This window comes from Doryrhamphus excisus, linkage group LG10 (assembly GCF_037039965.1).
Source record: "Doryrhamphus excisus strain RoL-2023G ecotype Guam linkage group LG10, RoL_Dexc_Guam_v1.1, whole genome shotgun sequence".
Lineage (NCBI taxonomy): Eukaryota > Metazoa > Chordata > Actinopteri > Syngnathiformes > Syngnathidae > Doryrhamphus > Doryrhamphus excisus.
This window is the reverse complement of record NC_136366.1, coordinates 7102802-7123284: the sequence shown is the minus strand read 5'-3', so window position 1 is coordinate 7123284 and position 20483 is coordinate 7102802. Positions and strand designations below refer to the sequence as shown.

The 20483-nt window shown below is 38.9% G+C and overlaps 1 protein-coding gene across 1 annotated transcript in view; it reads right to left on the bottom strand.

Annotated features, from left to right (window-relative positions):
* Positions 1–20483, bottom strand: part of brinp1 (bone morphogenetic protein/retinoic acid inducible neural-specific 1) — a 124625-nt gene that overhangs the window by 38621 nt on the left and 65521 nt on the right. The gene's annotated exons all lie outside the window — the stretch shown is intronic.

Here is a 20483-nt window from a genome sequence, read left to right as displayed (position 1 = left end):
TGCTCAAAATGCTCTGGAAGACGCGGCGTACATGTAGAGGTCATTCAGGCATCCTATAATGATTAGACAAATGGTCAGCGACTCGTAGCCACTTAGCTGCTAAGCCCTGATAGACCCCTACGTAAAGATTGTTTGACGGCCATAGTTTTGGACCAATCGTGTGGCTGCCAGTCCCCTAAAGGTGTGTACCAAATTTCATGGGAATTGAACTAATATCCCGAAAGCGAGAGCATTGAACTGTGTGAGAAATTAATTCATTCATTCATTCATTTTCTACCACTTTTTCCTCAATCACAGGGCACATATAGACAAACAACCATTCACACTCACATTCATACCTATGGACAATTTGGAGTGGCCAATTAACCTAGCATGTTTTTGGAATGTGGGAAGAAACCGGAATACCCGGAGAAAACCCACGCATGCACGGGGAGAACATGCAAACTCCACACAGAGATGGAATTGAACCCTGGTCTCCTAGCTGTGAGCTCTGCGCGCTAACCACTCGACCGCCGTGCCGCCCCCTGTGTGAGAAATGTCCACCCAAATTATGGTGGTCAAACTTTGAGTTTAATAACAGCGCCACCATGTGGTCTATTTGCACATAATCAGTTCACAGTTCCACATGTCCAAAAGGAGTAGGAAGAAGCAAAGCTTATTAAATCCTACCCCTCCATCTGGTACTTTTACAATCAGTAACCGTTCCATTTGTTCACTTCCTGCTTTCCGTAATACAGTTTAAGGTTTTGTTTTTTTTTTTTTGTAATTTTTTGTCCCGTACCAAAGTACGAGGTGATATGACCGTAGTAGGGGTGAATGTGTTACTTTCCTGGGGGGTTCTTTAAAAATAAATGCAATAAGCTATAATGGTATAAACGCCAGGCGATGATGTAATATTTTTGTTTGTATTCAAAGTAAGATTCCTTGTTTGCTCTCCACTCTTAATCGTTTTATAAAAGCCATATCTTCATAAAACAAGCGCCGAGAACAATGACATGTCGTTAAATCTTGAAAGTGTATGTTTAAGTATCTTTCTAGGCATATTCCAGAGCCATGAATCCATTCTTTGACATTAAACCACTGGCCACACGCCCGACTTGCCACTAAGGATGGGCTTAAAACACTTTTATGGGGGGCATAAATGGACATTTTTCTCCAATAAAAGCCCATGCCAAACACGCTGGCCAAGATGTATAACAATAGCTTCTGATGCTCAACCTCAAAGTGCTGCTGGGGGAATAATGGCGCTATTCCGATGTGAAGAGGCTGCCCTAAATGTATACCTTTAACATTGGAGTGTGTGGAAAGGTTATCCTTAAAAAGGAATGGAGGGAAATAAAGTATCTCCTGTGCCGACTGAGGAGTGGCTAAAAGTAGCTTTGAAAGGTTATAAAGTAAAAGAAGTCAATGTAAAGATGCTTTGGGATGATTGTGTAATGCTGCCTTAGAAATAATCTATAATAATAATATGTCAAACTATTTTAGGCTTTAGACGGAAGTGCTTTTAAGTGGTTTGGGATACAAATGAAATACTAACAAAGAAAAGTTTGTAAGATTAGTGTAACGCTTTCCTCGTCTTTAATGTTGATCCTGCACCAGATGGTGTGCTGACATGCAAGAAATTAGACGGATGCATTTCCTACCCGCAGCATCAGGCCGTTAAGGCAGGGGAAAATGCAAAATCAAAGAACTGTCAGAACTATGGCATTTTTGTATTTTATCATACATCACTTTTACTCCCGTGGAATGTCGTAACGTACGGCAGTAAATGGAAAGGATGGCCCATCGCGGGGTGCTGAAGTGGAAGCGCTTTAAGAAAGCTCCATTAACACATGCCATACATAAATTGAACACCTGCCTGTTGTTGCAACTAGCGCCATCCCAGGCACTCGATTACCATTGTGTCCTATCATCGAACCTAGTCGTAACAGACACCAGTATATCACTTGGAACTGACTGCTAATTCCATTAAAGGCACGTGTTTACATTGAATCATATCAAAGAATAGGGTTAGCTTTCAACCGCAAAGTCATAAACAAAATAAATTATGGTTGATCAGGACTTTCAATAAAAGCTTTAATGCACAACGATGAGCCAATTCAAGAAACAATACAAGCAGTTAATGTTTGCTAAATACAAGGATGAAGAGTCTTGAACCAGTCATGATGTGCTATATATATCACTATATTGACACGCACTATGGTACCCATTATGTCATTGGATGGTCATATCACCTCGTACTTCGATATGTGACAAAAAAGTAAAAAAAATAAAAAATAAATAAAAAATAAATAAAAAACTTAAACTATATTGGGAAAGCAGGAAGTGAACAAATGTAACAGTTACTGATTGTAAAAGTACCAGATTTTTTTGTTTTCTATTTTTAATAAATTCAAAACATGTCAAAAAAAACTTTTTTCACATTGTCATAATGGAGTATTTTGTGTAGAATTTTGAGGTAAGAGATTAATTTAATTCAGTTTGGAATGAGGCTGTAACATGACAAAATGTAGAAAAAGTGAAGCGCTGTGAATACTTTCCGGATGCACTGTATATTAGGAAAGCAGGAAGTGAACAAATGTAACAGTTATTGATCATCTGGCGTTTATACCATTATAACTTATTGCATTCATTTTTAACGAACCCCCCAGGAAAGGTAACACATTCACCCCTACTACGGTCATATCACCTTGTACTTCGGTACAGGACAAAATTAAAAAAAATAAAAAAAAAACCCTTAAACTGTATTACAGAAAGCAGGAAGTGAACAAATGTAACAGTTACTGATTGTAAAAGTACCAGATGGAGGGGTAGGATTTAATCAGCGTTGCTTCTTCCTACTTCTTTTGGACATGTGGAACTGTGAACTGATTATGTGATGCATTCAATTGTAATCTGATGCATGTTCAAATGAAATTAAACCATTACCATTACCAGAGAATGAGGGTCAGTTTCTTCCACGCAGCAATAAGCTTTAAAATTATTTAAAGCTATTCTTTTTGAAGTATGTGTATGAATGATGCAACGGCGGCCTTACAATTTTGTTGTGATGTTCTTTTAAATAAATAAAAAAATAAAAATATGAATAATATTAATAATTAATCATTATATTTATATAGTAATTCATATTAATTAAAATAATAAAAAGAAAAGAAAAAAACATTAAAAAATTAAACTTTATTAGGAAAGCAGGAAGTGAACAAATCTAACAGTTACTGATTGTAAAAGTACCAGATGGAGGGGTAGGATTTAATACACGTGGAACTGTGAACTGATTATGTGATGCATTCAATTGTAATCTGATGCATGTTCAAATGAAATTAAACCAATCCTGAAAGGACAATGTGACACAACTGCGGCCATTAAAATTTAACAAGATACAAATAGTTTGTGAAATTGCTTTTTTTTTTTTAAATAAGCCCTGCTGTTACAAGGATTTTATACACATTTTAGTAATCTTCATTTCCTTTTCTGAGACTAATAAAGGCATATCTTAGCTTATCTTATCATTCTATTAGTAGCTATTGTTGCAGGTTATGCAAAAGTGTGACATAGGTATGTTGCATTTGATCCAAAACAACAATCAAGCCATCCGTGCGTGGATGTTCCCAAACATTCCAAACATGCATACTTTGTGGTGGTAGGCTGCTCCATTCTGGAGGCTTCCCATCATTCCCAGCTTGGGAGTCAAAGAGCGCTGAGGCTGACGTTCTTCCCTGCTCACACTATCCAGTCCAACATCCACGGTTGATGCTTCAAAGAAGATCTTAACCTACATGTCGCTAACATCCCTGAACCGGTGGCTGCCTTAGTTCCTCTAATCGAGTCCCGGGCCTTCCTTTCCACTTCATCCATGTACAAAGTTGGCCACTATGGAGGGGACTGGTGAACCCTGACATAGACATGTTTTTACTGCCTGGAATATTTGTTGAATTGGAAGTACAGTAATTGGTGTGGCGGCGTTGGGGGAGATTGGTAGATTGGTAGGTAGGTTAACTTCCCTGATCGTAAACATAATGGCCGCAGTGGCGGGGATGCATGTGACCATGTGAGGTGACGTCTACTCTGACCATGGCTATGGTGTGATGCATTGCAAACCACTGGAGTAAGAATGGTGGCCAGATACCTGGCGATGTTGCAGGGGGGAGGGGGTCGATGTTGGTGACAATAGGCCTGATTAGCGCTCCTTTCTTGGGAATCTTTGGAGGCCATGAATGTGGCGTCCCTCGGGTACAGGCGGTAGTTCATGCAGCGGTTGATTACTTCCTGCCTTCATTGTCACCCGCGGAGGCTAGACTTGTCATGTTAACATTTTTATTGGGAAGGAGAGGGATGGGGGGGGCATATTGCTGAATGAATTACTCCTTTAAAAGGTTATGTTGCATGCTAACTGAGCCAAGTGTATATTTATTTGTCCCTTGTCGCCTGCAGACGTCTTCCCAAGGGCGGCACAGGTACACAGGATTGAAGTACGCTGTGACACGTTTACATTAGTTTCCACACACAACCTTAATAGATGTGCATAAACATGAGCAGTCATACGCAGCTTTATGGATTAAAGAGTGCCCTTGATAATCTCTGGGACTTTCGGAGAGCTACAGTCCGCATCCCTCCTTGCTAGCATAGACCATAAAATGCACGCCAGATTATGGAAATGGGAGTCAAGAGTAGTAAAAAAATCCAAGGAGCAATCAAACGACTGAAGTGGGTCTAAAGGGACATGGGAGGATTTGGATTATTAAGCGGAACACAACAGTGGAATTCCACCAGGCCCAACCCCCTCCTCGAGTATATCACAACCCCACCGTCACAAAGCACAGTTCTGGAACAGCCGTGGTAATTGTCATCTGTCATCAAGAAAATTATCTTAGCGCGGTAAATAAAACCATACACAGGAGATCCAAAGTTTCCTCTGCTGTGAAGTTGCTAAATAGAGCATGCAGTATTCCCAGCTGCACAAATGCAACACTGAACATCTTCCCAATGCTAAATTAATCCTGATGACGCTCAGTCGTGAGCAAGTCGCTATTAGTGTTTTATAGCCATGTTGTGCTGCCCTCTTATGGCATGCCGTGATTCACATTGTGATGTCATTGTTGGGAGGTTTCCGCTTCCCGAAGTTCCATACTTTTATTATTTTGTGGCAGGAATGTGTCATTTTAGTCTGACTTATACTATTGCCCAACACCACCCCCTGTGGCCAAAAAAGGAACTATTGCCTTCTAATCCAATCCACTTTATTTATATAGCACATTTTATAAACAGAGTTTCCAAAGTGCTGCATAGACTAGTAAAATAAAAAAAAATAAAACAAATAAAGTTAAAAATTTAATTTAATCAGGAATTAAAATATCAAATAAGAAGAAAGACAAATTAAGACAGTCAAATATTAAAAACAAAAAGCAAAGCAATAAAAGTATAAAAAATAAAAACCAATTAAAACAAAAAAGAACTAATAAAGATGATTTATTATCACTATCATGAATTCTGTAATGTCAGAACTTTATTTCGAAAAGAAAACATTTGACAGAATTTGAACAGATTCATCTTTTTGTAGGCCAACATATACAATTGTTGTGTTTTTGCATCTAAAGGCGCCTTGGGACACTTTGTGGACTTGCAAGGTTTTCATCAACAACGTTGTCTGTGACCATTTGGCACAAAGATAATAATGGTAATAGTTTAATTTCATTTGAACATGCATCAGATTACAATTGAATGCATCACATAATCAGTTCACAGTTCCACATGTCCAAAAGGAGTAGGAAGAAGCAAAGCTTATTAAATCCTACCCCTCCATCTGGTACTTTTACAATCAGTAACTGTTACATTTGTTCACTTCCTGCTTTCTGTAATACAGTTTAAGGGGTTTTTTGTTTTTTTGTTTTTTATTTTTTTAATTTTGTCCCGTACCAAAGTGCGAGGTGATATGACCGTAGTAGGGGTGGATGTGTTACCTTTCCTGGGGGGGTTCGTTAAAAATAAATGCAATAAGTTATAATGGTATAAACGGCAGACGATCAGTAACTGTTACATTTGTTCACTTCCTGCTTTCCTAATATAGTTTAAGGGCAAACATCAACTGCTTGTATTGTTTCTTGAATTGGCTCATCGTTGTGTATTGTTTGAGGGTCTTACTCAATCCATTCCATAGTTTGATTCCACATACTGAAATGCTATGGCTTTTTAATGTAGTCCTAGCATATAAGTGTTTCAAATGTAGTTCTTCCCTGAGATCATATTTCTCCTCTCTTGTAGAGAAGTATTGGATGACATTTTTAGCTAATTGGTTAATTTTAGCCTTATGCATTATTTTAGCTGTTTGAAGATGAACTATATCAACAAGTTGAAGTATTTGTGATTTTAGAAATACAGAGGAGATATATTTCACTTTTTAGTTGCTTGCTAAATTGCACACGGATAGTGTTCCACAACAAATGTGGCAAGTCTATTTGATTAGGACCGGCCTATTGGACCCTCTTTAATGAGCAGACAACACGCACTGCATCTACCAACCCATGTCACCACTTTTCAATACTTTTACGCTCCACCTTGCAGCATGCACACTTTTAATTAGACACCAATTAAAATCTGGCAAGGGTCTCTGCAGCTTGACAGGACATAGGCTGAGGTTTGGAACGTTGGGTGGGAAATGCAAGACTGTTATTCCTAGAGCATGACCCACCTACCATAGCGGTGTGAATTATTTGCATTAGCGTGAAGATCGTCATGCCTAATTAGCATGCGACATAGGAAGTTGTTATCAGTTTTAATGTATAAATGATTACACTGGCCGCTAACGGTATACTTTGAGAAGGTTTTAGCGAACACAAATGACTAATGGGGAAGAAAAAAAACAACAAAGGGTTCGCTACACATCCATTAACATCAACGAGAACATCTCATGCATTAGATATCAGCCTTGGATGAGCATTCGTGCTCTATAATCAGGTCCATTGAAAGTCTCACTACTAAATATAGAACTCATTGTTATTGTTTGATTCCTTTGTCAAATGTCAAAGGTTTAAGGTACCAAGAACTACTCCACCTTCACGTGGAAGTGTCTCCATTTCTCACACGGTCTCTGCTGACGCCTCCTAATCTGTCCATCACCTGCCTTGCTCCTAATGACTTGCTATTTCTGGCCATGTCGAAATGAAGATGACGTGCTGCTCGCTAATTCTCCTCAGTGTGATCTCGCAGAACCTCTGGAGTACCAGAATGAAACTGTCAGAGGAACACATGTGCAAAAAAGATTATGTAAAGTTACTTTTCTTGGCAGAATCTGTGTGTGTGTTTTTTTTTTTTATAATATTTCGACACTGTGTGGTAATAATACGTAATCAGGTGCCATCCCAATAAACAAGATGCAATAAAGAAATTAAATGTACTTTTTAATACATACTGTATATTGTATACTTAGTGTTCTAGCATAACATAAATACTGGAATTATAGCCAAGGGGACTATTTACCTAAACTACCAAGTTTGTGGGCTGTTAATAGGAAGCAGGTGATGCAATCATCCCTTGATACAGCGCTGTTTGTGTGTGGCTAAATTGAATGTATAAATTATCCTAATTTAGGCATTTAAGCATAAAAATGGATGAATTAACCGAGAAACAAATATTAAGAATTATTATGTTATTGTTTTGTAGTTCGCCTTCACTCTAATGAAAATAAATCTGCTGTGCATATGTTGACTGATTAGTTGGTGCCAAAAAATAATCAAAGAACATTTGTAGAGGATGTCTGCAAATGCAAATCTGTTGAATATTTATTATATATGAATTTATTAGATGGATGGATGGATGGAAACTACAGACAATTTAAAAGTAGTTAAAAAATAAATTGTACATATGACAGGATGGAGAATCTGTTTTCCATTGAAGGTTGTAAGATCATAATAAAAGAATTGAGATTTAAAATGCAATGCAAGCAAAATAAAAAGGGGTAATTACACTTCATATAATGCATTTATAGATACATTTTTGTTTCAAGGAAATATGTTTTTTTTTCATTAGGTGAACATAAAAAATAATGAGTGAGTGTTAAGAACTGAGTGTTAAGTTGTGGCCAGTAATTAATTTAAGTAGTATTAATTTAGTTCCAATCAGTGCAGACAACACAAAAAAAATAAGACACACAAAAATAATAATCACAAAAACTTAATTTTGTTAAGTTGCATGAACGTAACAAAATATGTAAGTTAAGTATTGCACACTCAAAATAACTAAATTGTCTTTACTCGTCATGTTTAAGTCAAATTCATTAACATTTTTAAGGCAACGAGTTTGCATACTTTTTATGTTATTATTATGTTTTACTTGTACTTTATTCATCTCCAAGAGAAATTTACAGCAGTAAAATAAAATAATAAAATAAAATTAGGTACAAATAGCAAATACAGTAGAGCAAAAATATCAAAAATATAGTAGCAAAGCAAGTAAAATATAATGCAAAAACCTCCATCTCGTGCTGTTGTGCAAGAGATGTTGATATTATAGATATTGATATAGATATTAAGAGATATTACGGCAAAGCATACTAAAGATGACGGTTGGACAAGAATATGGTCACATGAATGAACTGTATGCTGTTTTGGTGCAAAAGTTGTATTTTCATAATGCTATATTTGTACTTTTACTTTTACAGTGCCTCATCTTGCAGGATAAATGAGGTACTTTGCAGTTTGGGTGTGTGGGTTTGTGGCTCGGGTTAAGTACTTTAGCAATACTTGTGATACTGCAAATGCAGTTTTACACACTACGGGTCCGTATTCCAACTAATGGAATAAAGGCGTTAATTGGAGCATTGATAGAATATTATTAATATTTTTTCAAAGTCATGTATTTATTTAGTTTTTTTTTTTAAGGATAAACCATCTACTCGTTGAAGGTCGTTAGCCCACACCTAGGGGTTGTGTACACATGAAAAAAAATCACTCACTCTAAAGACTCTTCCCACTGTGAGCGACGTAATTCCTTGCTGATGGAAATAAATGTTATGAAGTTTTTTGTCTTTGGCTGGCTGAACCTGAATGTTTCAAGCGAGGACTTCCAGTCGTGAGGGATGATCATTTAGTGATGGAGTACGGTATCCAGTGGAGTATTTTAATGAAAAGAAAATAGCAGTTTACGTTCAAGTATCTTCTTGTCGAGAGGCGTGTTCCTGTGCAGGAGGAATAACGTAGAGATGCACGCATGGCTGCAAGGACACATGGCTGGGTGGCAAACTCCCACATTGTGTGCATTGTAAATGCATCCAGGCGTGAGGTTCAGGAAGTGTGCATCCCTACCCGGCGGGGCTTTGCCTGCATCCCTCGCAAGGTCACTTATGCGCATAGCTACCGTGGATTGATTTACACCGGTGCTCAATATGCATTTTCTTTGTCCTGATGCTCCTGCGGTGTGGGTGGCAGAGCAGGAGGAGGAGGAAGCTGACATTTCCACAGGCATGTGAAGTGTTCCATACATGTTCCAAAAGCTGCTTTTAGCAATAAAAGCACATGTAAGCAGTGCGAAATGGAAAGACTTTTAGCAAGGTGATTGCCTAAAACAGGGGTGTCCCAACCTTCTCTATAGGGGGTCCATATACCGCAAAATGAAAGGATGCAAGGCCCACATCCAAATATTCATTCATTCATTTTCTACCGCTTATCTTCACAAGGGTCGCGGGGGTGCTGGAGCCTATCCCAGCTGTCTTCGGGCGAGAGGTAGGGTCCACCCTGTACTGGTGGCCAGCCAATCACAGGGCACATATAGACAAACAACCATTCACACTCACATTCATACCTATGGACAATTTGGAGTCGCTAATTAACCTAGCATGTTTTTGGAATGTGGGAGGAAACCGGAGTACCCGGAGAAAACCCACGCATGCACGAGGAGAACATGCAAACTCCACACAGAGATGGCCGAGGGTGGGATTGAACCCTGTTCTCCTAGTTGTGAGGTCTGCACGCTAAACACACGACCACTGTGCAGCCCACATCTAAATATGCTAAGACATTTTTTTTCTGTACTTAATTTTTTTGTTTAGTTTTGGAGTTTAATTATATTACTAGAATGTGCCATGGGCAAACAAACATCTTATGTGTATGTGCGAGTGTGTATGTGTGTCTTGTTGTTTTTCTTCTTCTTTTTTTTAACATGTAAAGCACTTTGTGCTACATTTTATGTATAAAAAGTGCTCCACAAATAAAGTTTGATTGATTGATTGATTGATAAAAATGTCACAAATGGCCCCCAGTCCACAGTTTGGACACCCCAGGGCTAAAATTTTCTACACAGCCATTAGAGAAAAATATTAAAAGTACAAAACGGAACTATAGAGTAGACACCTGAATATGATTGAACTCATTCAATTCCGGCCATTTTTGAGGATTTTGACTGATTTTTCATGGCACACAGAATATTGTGTGTTAGGGCTATATAAACATGGTGTCTACCAAAAGAAACATTATGGTAATAGTAATGGTTTTATTTAATTTCAACATGCATCAGATTACAATTGAATGCATCACATAATCAGTTCACAGTTCCACATGTCCAAAAGGAGTAGGAAGAAGCAAAGCTTATTAAATCCTACCCCTCCATCTGGTACTTTTACAGTCAGTAACTGTTACATTTGTTCACTTCCTGCTTTCCTAATATAGTTCAATTTATTATCAATTTTATTATTATTATTTTATTTTTGTCACGTTCCGAAGTAATCACCAGTCAAACATTTCAGCTAATTTCAGTTCTTGAGAAAACTACGGCACAACATAAACACAAAAATTGGTTGTTTTACATCTACATAAAAATACATAAAGAAATACAACACTGTAAACTATTCACAATTATGACATTTGTAAGCTTTGGTGTGACCGAAGGACACTATCCACTTTACAGATGCTGGCTTGGCGGTGTGCTTTATGGAAGAAATGATTGTGCAGTGTTTTAATATTCGAGTGGACTTGGCCATTAACCGAGGCATGGCGGTACAACAAAAGGTACTAAAAAAACTGCACAGTACACAGTATTTGGACATTTTTGAAAGATCAGAGTGTTTTCCCGTCTGTTAAAGCAGCGATACATCCATGATCAGAAAGAATGCCCATACCGCCTGATCTCATTATCTCCTAACCCCGGGCTAACTTGCTGCACACGGTATGTTTACTGTCTTTGTCTCTGTAGAATCATGTCTGCCTTCTTGCTGGTAGCTGACACTGCAGAAGGCAAAAAAAAAAAACAAGACAACTAAAACGTATTTCACAATATTGTCTCATCCCCCAATGGGCTTATTTATCAGGTTTTTTTGGGGATGTTTGTTTAAAATGAGGTAAACAACTGACTGAGGGTACTAGCAGCCGAGTGGAGATATGTCTAGATTTTGATTAACGTTAAGATGAGACTAAAACCTCCAAGGATCAAGCCGGGAGAGAAAGAAAAAAAAAAAGAGGCTTGATGCATCCGACCGGGTTCTCCGCACGGAGTCCATCACTTCACACTTTTAGTGGAAAGCAATTGGATGAGGTTGACACATACACATAAAATACACACGCCGGCACAGAGTTGCTTTTTAAATGTGATCTGAGATCCACGGGAGGATTTCCACTTAATAAAGGGAGCGCTTCTCACAGTTTCACTCAACATCCTCATGTCGTGTAATGACTTTTTTTTTTTTTTTCCGGGTATTTCAGCGCCGTACGCGGAACCCGTGCGAGTGATAACAATCGGAACCGTTGATAGTTTTCCACAAATGAGGCCGGTTTTGATGAGGAAGCGTTGCGTCAGCACCTGCACAGATGTCCGCTAATAAGCGACTGATTGTTATGTCCTGCGTGGTCCTCACACGCCAATGTTGTCTCGTTGTAATTCCTGCATTGTGCTTACAATGATGCTACCCAGAAGACCTTCCGCATCACAATCGTAGCTAAATATTCTAATCCATACACAAAATAAATCCCAAGCTGAAATGGAATGAAATAAAAACATTCTGTTCCATTTAGCAATTTAAAACGAGTGACAACAACCACAGTACACACCACTGCAGGTTAGCGTATAGCTAATGGTGCAGCGCTAACAGTGCTACATGTTGCTTGCTAACTCCATATTATAGCAAAATGAAGGGTGGAGGCATTGTTACCAATTGCACCGAGTGAATTCTCGGGAGAGGCGGTCCCTGTGTGCGACTGGCCAATCACAGAGCGTCGAGACTGAATACATAATGAGCATTTTCTTTGAACATGAATACAGATAATGACCAAATGTACTACTTTCATACTCATATCTGGCAAAAAGGCATTGTCCGTTTATAACGAGTATCCCTAATCATCCCTAGTAGACATAATAAGACATAATAAGATTATGTCATGCTGCACATAAGTTAGCGAGTGGTTAGCGCGCAGACCTCACAGCTAGGAGACCAGGGTTCAATCCCACCCTCGGCCATCTCTGTGTGGAGTTTGTGTGGAGTCTGTCCATAGGTATGAATGTGAGTGTGAATGGTTGTTTGTCTATATGTGCCCTGTGATTGGCTGGGGAACCAGTCCAGGGTGTACCCCGCCTCTCGCCCGAAGACAGCTGGGATAGGCTCCAGCCCCCCCCCCATGAATGAATGAGGATTATGTCATGCTGCACAGCGGTCGAGTGGTTAGCGCGCAGACCTCACAGCTAGGAGACCAAGGTTCAATTCCACCGTCGGGCATCTCTGTGTGGAGTTTGCATGTTCTCCCCGTGCACGCGTGGGTTTTCTCCGGGTACTCCGGTTTCCTCCCACATTCCAAAAACATGCTAGGTTAATTGGCGACTCCAAATTGTCCATAGGTATGAATGTGAGTGTGAATGGTTGTTTGTTTATATGTGCCCTGTGATTGGCTGGCGACCAGTCCAGGGTGTACCCCGCCTCTCGCCCAAAGACAGCTGGGATAGGCTCCAGCACCTCCCGCAACCCTCGTGAGGAAAAGCGGTAGAAAATGAATGAATGAATGAAAAGATTGTCATACTTCAGTACGTGACAAAAAAAACCAAAAAAAGCAGGAAGTGAACAAATGTAACAGTTACTGATTGTAAAAGTACCAGATGGAGGGGTAGGATTTAATAAGCTTTGCTTCTTCCTACTCCTTTTGGACATGTGGAACTGCGAACTGATTATGTGATGCATTCAATTGTAATCTGATGCATGTTCAAATGAAATTAAACCATTACCATTACATTTTGAATTCCTAAACTGATGGAGGAGCAGAAAACCGTTTCATTGAATTTGAACATGACATTCTTGCTATTGTGGTCTACATCAGATTACATGCTGTGTGAAATTCCCTGATATATTTTGAAAATCTGTTATGCTTCACTTCTAATACAGCAACGATCCATTATCGGACACACTTCTGTATTCTTAGGCCCGCAGCCAGAAGAAGATGCTGGCGGCCAACCGTTGGCGACATCTTGCTCCAAGGGACTGTGCAGCCGACCAGCTTGTGGCCGACCATTGGCGGAATATGCATACGTATCCAAATGAGAGCATCTGCTGTCTTCCAACTTCAGATGGTAATAGTTTATGAATTTACATCAGCTGCTGTTTGGTTCAACGTATGTGACAAGAAGCTTGAGGTACAAAAATAAAAACCTTGTTTTCATTGATTTGCTTAAAAGGAAGTGGACTTCCATTGTAGTCAAACCAGAATGGTCTGACTCAGAGGGTTGAACATAGCTCCGCCATTCCGCCACTGTGTGCTCCAGGACCAGACACAACATGGGAAAAAGGGATTTATAGCACGGAAAATACAGTCATTTATGGCCGTGTGGGTACACGTATTTTAGTATTTGTAAGGTTATTTCATATGTACAGGTCTATAGTCACGTTTACATGGGGAGTTTTTCTCTTTCCGAATTGAATCTTTCCGAAAGCAATGGTATACATGGAAAGGAATAGTCCAATCTCTTGTCTACATGCGCTGCTATAATCCAACAAAATAGTCAATGGGGCATTCGCAGTAAAACGTAAACATCAATCGACTTCCCCAAGTTTTTCTTTCACTCCGTATTGCCAGTTTTTCCTTTGCCCGGTCTTGAAATTAGTTTGCATAAAAAACAAAATGATGTTTTATATAGATATATATTTTATTTTTTAATAAAACTGGACTTGTGAATGGCGTATAGAAGGGTTTAGATTCTGTTCCACAGATGGCGCTAATGCACACGAAAGCTGCTTGCCAACCGCCAATAAACAACAGAACACGAAGAAGAACGCAGTCTGACAACTTTCCGATTGAGCGGGTACAAGATACCTCAATCGGATTGGGGAAGGAATATTCCATCCCTGTGAATCCCATTATATATTCATTCGGATTGGCACTTTTCTTTCGGAATGAGGTGGATACAAAGGCTCAATTCTTTCTGTTTGAGCAAATAAACCGAATGCAATTGGAATATTTGGGTCCATGTATACGGGGCTTATGATTGGATGGATGTTTCTGGTTATCCTCACTCTTTCTACTCCTTTTAGGATGTATTGAATGGTGCAATACAAACATGTTGTGCGCTTCAAAATCACTAAGCATGTTCAAAATAAACCAAAGCAAACCAAAGCAAACCACCCCAGTAACAACAAACATTACCAACCAGCTCAGTCGCATGAGCTTCCAATAATTCCGCAGAGGAAAATGGACTCTAACTTGTTTCCTCATAGACAGGAAACGTCTCAAACATATCAGCGGTATTGACAAATGTTTTTCATCCTGATTGTAAGTTTGCACTTGGAAGCAGCTCGCACAGCCACACTGAATCAATATTAGAGGAGCAAAGCCCTTGTTCCCTGTGTTTATAGATCCGCAGGCTTTCTGCCGGACTTTGCTTTCCTTGCACATTCGCATCACTTTTCAGTCCATCGGAAGACGTGACCGGAAAGCACCAATTTCATGTCGCCATTATTCATAGTCAAGGGATTTTTATAAGGCACATAACCTCAGATTAGATTTAGTTATGTTATACCTGCAATCATACAGCTGGCTATGCGTGTTTTATATTCACATCAGGCTACCCCCTGAAGTGGCGCCTCAAGTCATTTTGTGCTCCTCTCACCTCCAGTCCGAAGGATTTCAACAATGGGAATTATGTTGGAAATGTATTTTATCCTATTGTAACTGAATCATCCATCGGATTTTGGTTGGTTTGTTTTTTTAGAAAAAACAATTTTCTAAATTGGACTGCACGGTGGTCTAGTGGTTTGCACACAGACCTCACAGCTAGGAGGCCAGGGTTCAATTCCACCCTCGGCAATCTCTGTGTGGAGTTTGCATGTTCTCCCTGTGCATGCGTGGGTTTTCTCCGGGTACTCCGGTTTCCTCCCACATTCCAAAAACATGCTAAGTTAATTGGCGACTCCAAATTGTCCATAGGTATGAATGTGAGTGTGAATGGTTGTTTGTCTATATGTGCCCTGTGATTGGCTGGCCACCAGTCCAGGATGTACCAGGCTCCAGCACCCCTTGTGAGGATAAAATGAATGAATGAATGTGACTTTTGTGCCACAATACTACTATAGGGTACACCATGGACTGGTGGCCAGCCAATCACAGGGCACATATAGACAAACAACCATTCACACTCACATTCATACCTATGGACAATTTGGAGTCGCCAATTAACCTAGCATGTTTTTGGAATGTGGGAGGAAACCGGAGTACCCGGAGAAAACGGGGAGAACATGCAAACTCCACACAGAGATGGCCGAGGGTGGAATTGAACACTGGTCTCCTAGCTGTGAGGTCTGCACGCTAACGACTCGACCGCCGTGCAGCCCAGGATATTAATGTGTAAATGAAAAACACACTGACATGTAACAATAAAAATATACAAATAAAAATGGCTAGTAAAAACACGGGCCGGGCTGCGTGCTAATGAGCGGTTAGTGTGTAGATCTCACAACTAGGAGACCCGAGTTCAATTCCACCCTCCGCCATCTCTGTGTGGAGTTTGCATGTTCTCCCCGTGCATGCGTGGGTTTTCTCCGGGTACTCCGGTTTCCTCCCACATTCCAAAAACATGCTAGGTTAATTGGCGACTCCAAATTGTCCATAGGTATGAATGTGAGTGTGAATGGTTGTTTGTCTATATGTGCCCTGTGATTGGCTGGCCACCAGTCCAGGATGTACCCCGCCTCTCGCCCGAAGACAGCTGGGATAGGCTCCAGCACCCCCTGTGAATGAATTAATGAATTTTCTAAATTGCACACGTATTAGAGGTGCTGACACAAGTTATGGTCGGACATTTTCCCAAAAAGGTTGAAAACTCCGGTTGAAAAATTTACTTCCCTTCCCAAAGTGTAACAAACAAGTGATTTTTCTCATATTTGGTGCTCATAAAGCTGCACAGATTACTGTGAGAACATCATTAAAAAGTCCATTTTACGTTTATGAGAGTACGCAAGTTCAGCAACAAAGAGTAGCCTAACGGGATGATGTCCCCGACCTTGTACAAACGACTGTTCTTTCTGTGGGATTAGCGTAGGAAACCAAACACATCATAACAGTACATCCACTGTGATCTGTACACAGCTGTGTTTTGTCTATCTGCATAGCAAATGAGCGTAGCTGCTGTGTTGCCCTGTTAGACGAGCAAGAGACATCCACCAGGAGATGCAAATGAGTCATTCCATCTCGGTGGATCTGATGGTGGGGTGGGGGGCGGTGGGGGAAGCAATCTCAGATCTGTACACATCTATTAAATGTAGATCTACACCCCCCCAAGCCTTTGTTTAAAAAGTCTCACCTCTTGACATATGCTCCAGGTCTTTCAGACGTGATAGGCAGACCCACTGTCCACTCCGCTTTCTAGTGAGTCCCCTTGACACCCCCTGTCCTGCCCTCGCCGAGGAACTGACTCAGCAGCCGATGTCAGGTTTGCTTAATTTTGCTACGCTCGACTTGCTGGCTACCTGCAGTCTCATCTGACATCCCGCCTTAATCCTCTTGTCACTCACAAGCACAAAAAGATAAGAGCATGAATGTCAAGGCTTGTGGGCCGTGGAGTTGGGAAGTGAAGGTGGGGGTATGGGGGGGCAGGCTTCCTTCACTTAAAGTGCTTGTGGAGACCATGGAAACATGTTTTTTGGCATTTTGTTTAAATTGATATTTTCTGTTTGAGTGGGAGGTAAGATGTTTGGGTTTTAACTGTAAAACACTTGGTTGTCTTGAATTGTGCAAAAAGTGCTTTATGAATAAAGTTTGATTTACTTTGATGAGTGATTTATTATTTTTATTTATTTTTATTTATTATTATTTTATTTATTTTTTGCCCAACAGAGCTTTTCTTCCTGTAACTCACATGCATGTGGATTATTCCCAAAAAAATATTTTTTTTCTTTAAAGCCATGTATTTGTATTGTACTTCATTTACTTTTTCATTTATTCAAAATTCTATTATATATATTATATATTAATATATATATTAATATAAAGTTTGATTTACTTTGATGAGTGATTTATTATTTGTATTTATTATTATTTTATTTATTTCTTCCCCAACAGAGCTTTTCTTCCTGTCACTAACACGCACGTGGCTTATTCAAAAAAACTTAATTTTTTCTTGAAAACCATGTATTTGTATTGTACTTCATTTACTTTTTCATTTATTCAAAATTGCATTATATATTATATATTAATATATATTAATATAAAGTTTGATTTACTTTGATGAGTGATTTATTATTTTTATTTGTTATTATTTTATTTATTTTTTCCCCAACAGAGCTTTTCTTCCTGTCACTCACACGCACATGGATTATTCCAAAAAAAAAAATTTTTCCTGAAAGCCATGTATTTGTATTGTACTTCATTTACTTTTTCATTTATTCAAAATTATATTATATATATTATATATTAATATAAAGTTTGATTTACTTTGATGAGTGATTTATTATTTTTATTTATTATTTTTTTTCCCCCAACAGAGCTTTTCTTCCTGTCACTCACACTCACTTGGATTATTCCAAAAAACATTTTTTCTTCTTGATGTATTTGTTCATGTATTTGTATTGTACTTCATTTACTTTTTAATTTATTCAAAATTTTATTCAAAATTTATTCAAAATTATATTATATATATTATATATTAATATATGTATATATTAATATAAAGTTTGATTTACTTTGATGAGTGATTTTTTTTTAATTATTATTATTTTATTTATTTGTTCCCCAACAGAGCTTTTCTTCCTGTCACTCACACGCACTTTGAGACGTTTCTGTTGTATTTTTATGTCTATGATTTTGTCAAGGTCTTCTGTTCTGGGTTGGGTAAATGCCTAAATATGTATTTTATTTGCAAGAATTGCAGCCCAAGTTGAAGCTTTTAAAAACATTTTTAGCACTCGGCTGTAAAAAAAAAAAACATTCCTCTACACGATTCTTACATGATTCAACTTGATGTGCTCATTAATGGTTGCGACAATGACTTGCAGTTTCTCCTTCATGTCAGAGTGAGAGACGCTCCAAACAAACGTACTTTGCAGCGCCACCAAAAAACAAGCCCCCCCACCCACCCTCCCAGCTTTAAGTCCCTGTTGTATTGCCTGGCACAAAAAAAGAAATAAAAAGTATGTGCTGGCAAGGTCATAATAGAGATGTGGCCTGTTGCTCTGTGCCCCTGGGTAGTATTATTTATTCAACATACAGGTACATGCACTGAATTATACGCCATTCCTGCTCGACTACGTATAAAAATGTATTATATTCCAGGCGCCATCCCGCTCAAGCTGGGTGCTATAAATTGCAGTGGCTTCTTTGTTTCCTCCTGCTTTTAGAAAAATGAATCATGCAAGAGTCGCAGTTAAGTGAAATAAATGTTAAATAAAAAAAAATGGAAAAGACCTTCAAAATATGAAAATCTAAAAATCACAAAAATTTGCGTTGATTAATAAAGAATGTTCATCTTTGTATCCTTATGGCTCAGAACACCCCTACTAATTTATTGATGATTTTATATCATATAATCCTATAAGTCGCTCCGGAGTATAAGTCGCACAAGGCCAAAAATGCATAATTAGGTAGAAAAAAACATACATAAGTCGCACTGGAGTATAATAATAATAATTAGTAATTTATTTTCCAAACTACTTGATCAAAACAGACATTACATCCTCTTGGAAGGCAAGTTCTAACAATAAAAGAATAGAGAACAGGCTGAATAGGTGTAAGATATGCTAACACAATGCTTATTCAGCTACACAAAAAATAAACATGAACAGAAAAAGTGTCCAGTGTTTATGTAACATAAACACTTTTTTCATTTATAAGTCGCTCTGGAGTATAAGTCGCAGGAACAGCCAACCTATGGAAAAAATATGGAAAATACGGTAATTGCTTCCGGATCCGACCCTGATAAGTGAATTTCTGTAAAGTTTTCCTAGTTTTGGCATAAAAAAACCTGTTTAGGATTTTCTAAATGTGTTTTTAAGATTATGAGAGCCCTCTAGACACGAACTATATAGTCACCTTTACATTGGTATTTGCCAAAATAGATATCAGAGTCAGAGAATTTAAACATGAAACTGAAACTGTCACTGTAAATGTGTGGAAGACAGGAAGTGATGTCAGGGGATCAGATTTGAGTTTTAGCTTTGCCACAGTAGCCTGAGTTATTATTAATTCTTTTGTTATTATTAACAGGCCTTTGAGATTCCACTACCAACTCCACATGGGGACAGACTGAAGCTGGGAATGTTGGCGCTCAACTTGGACCTGGCGACATTTTTAAGAGGACTCGGCGAGATGCTGGTCTGAGATCAGCATTTCTGACCTGTAGACTACACTGAATTTACCAGCCCAAAGGGGAGCAGCACACATTGAAAAGATACATCCATCAGTCGGCATCCCAGTCCCAGTTTTATTATGGTCTCATTTTGACCATGAAACATTTGGTACTACGTGATGCCGCTATGAGAATGACTTAGTGTTTCATTACATGATCTGTTTACCCTAGCGTTATTCTCTGCCCCAGGAAAGAAAAAAGGAGTTGTCGGGGGCAGCTCAGTCCGCTATGATTGGCGGTAGCCAACACTCTCTCGATGCTGCTGCTGTTGTTGACGGAAGTGGCGTTCGTTGCTTTGGGCTCTGTGAAATCAGTGGGCCCAGGAAGGAAGTTCCAGTGATGCTAAAAATAACCATATACTACCATATATAAAATTACCAATACTATGAGTATTTTGTGTGCAGTTTGTTTAATATTCAGAAGGCACAGAAATGACAAAAACGTGTGTTCATGTTTCACACAAGGATTGTGGTTGATTACAAAAAGACTAAATTTTTCCTTGAAAGCCATGTATTTGTATTGTACTTCATTTACTTTTTGTGCTTGAAAATGCGTATTTTAGGCAAAAAATATGCTCAGATATTCATTTTTAAACTATTAATGACTAAATGCAATGACTAAAAGACTATCTTTGGGTCTTTGGGTCTGTGAGTCTTTGGGTCTTTGGGTCTGTGGGTCTGTGGGTCTTT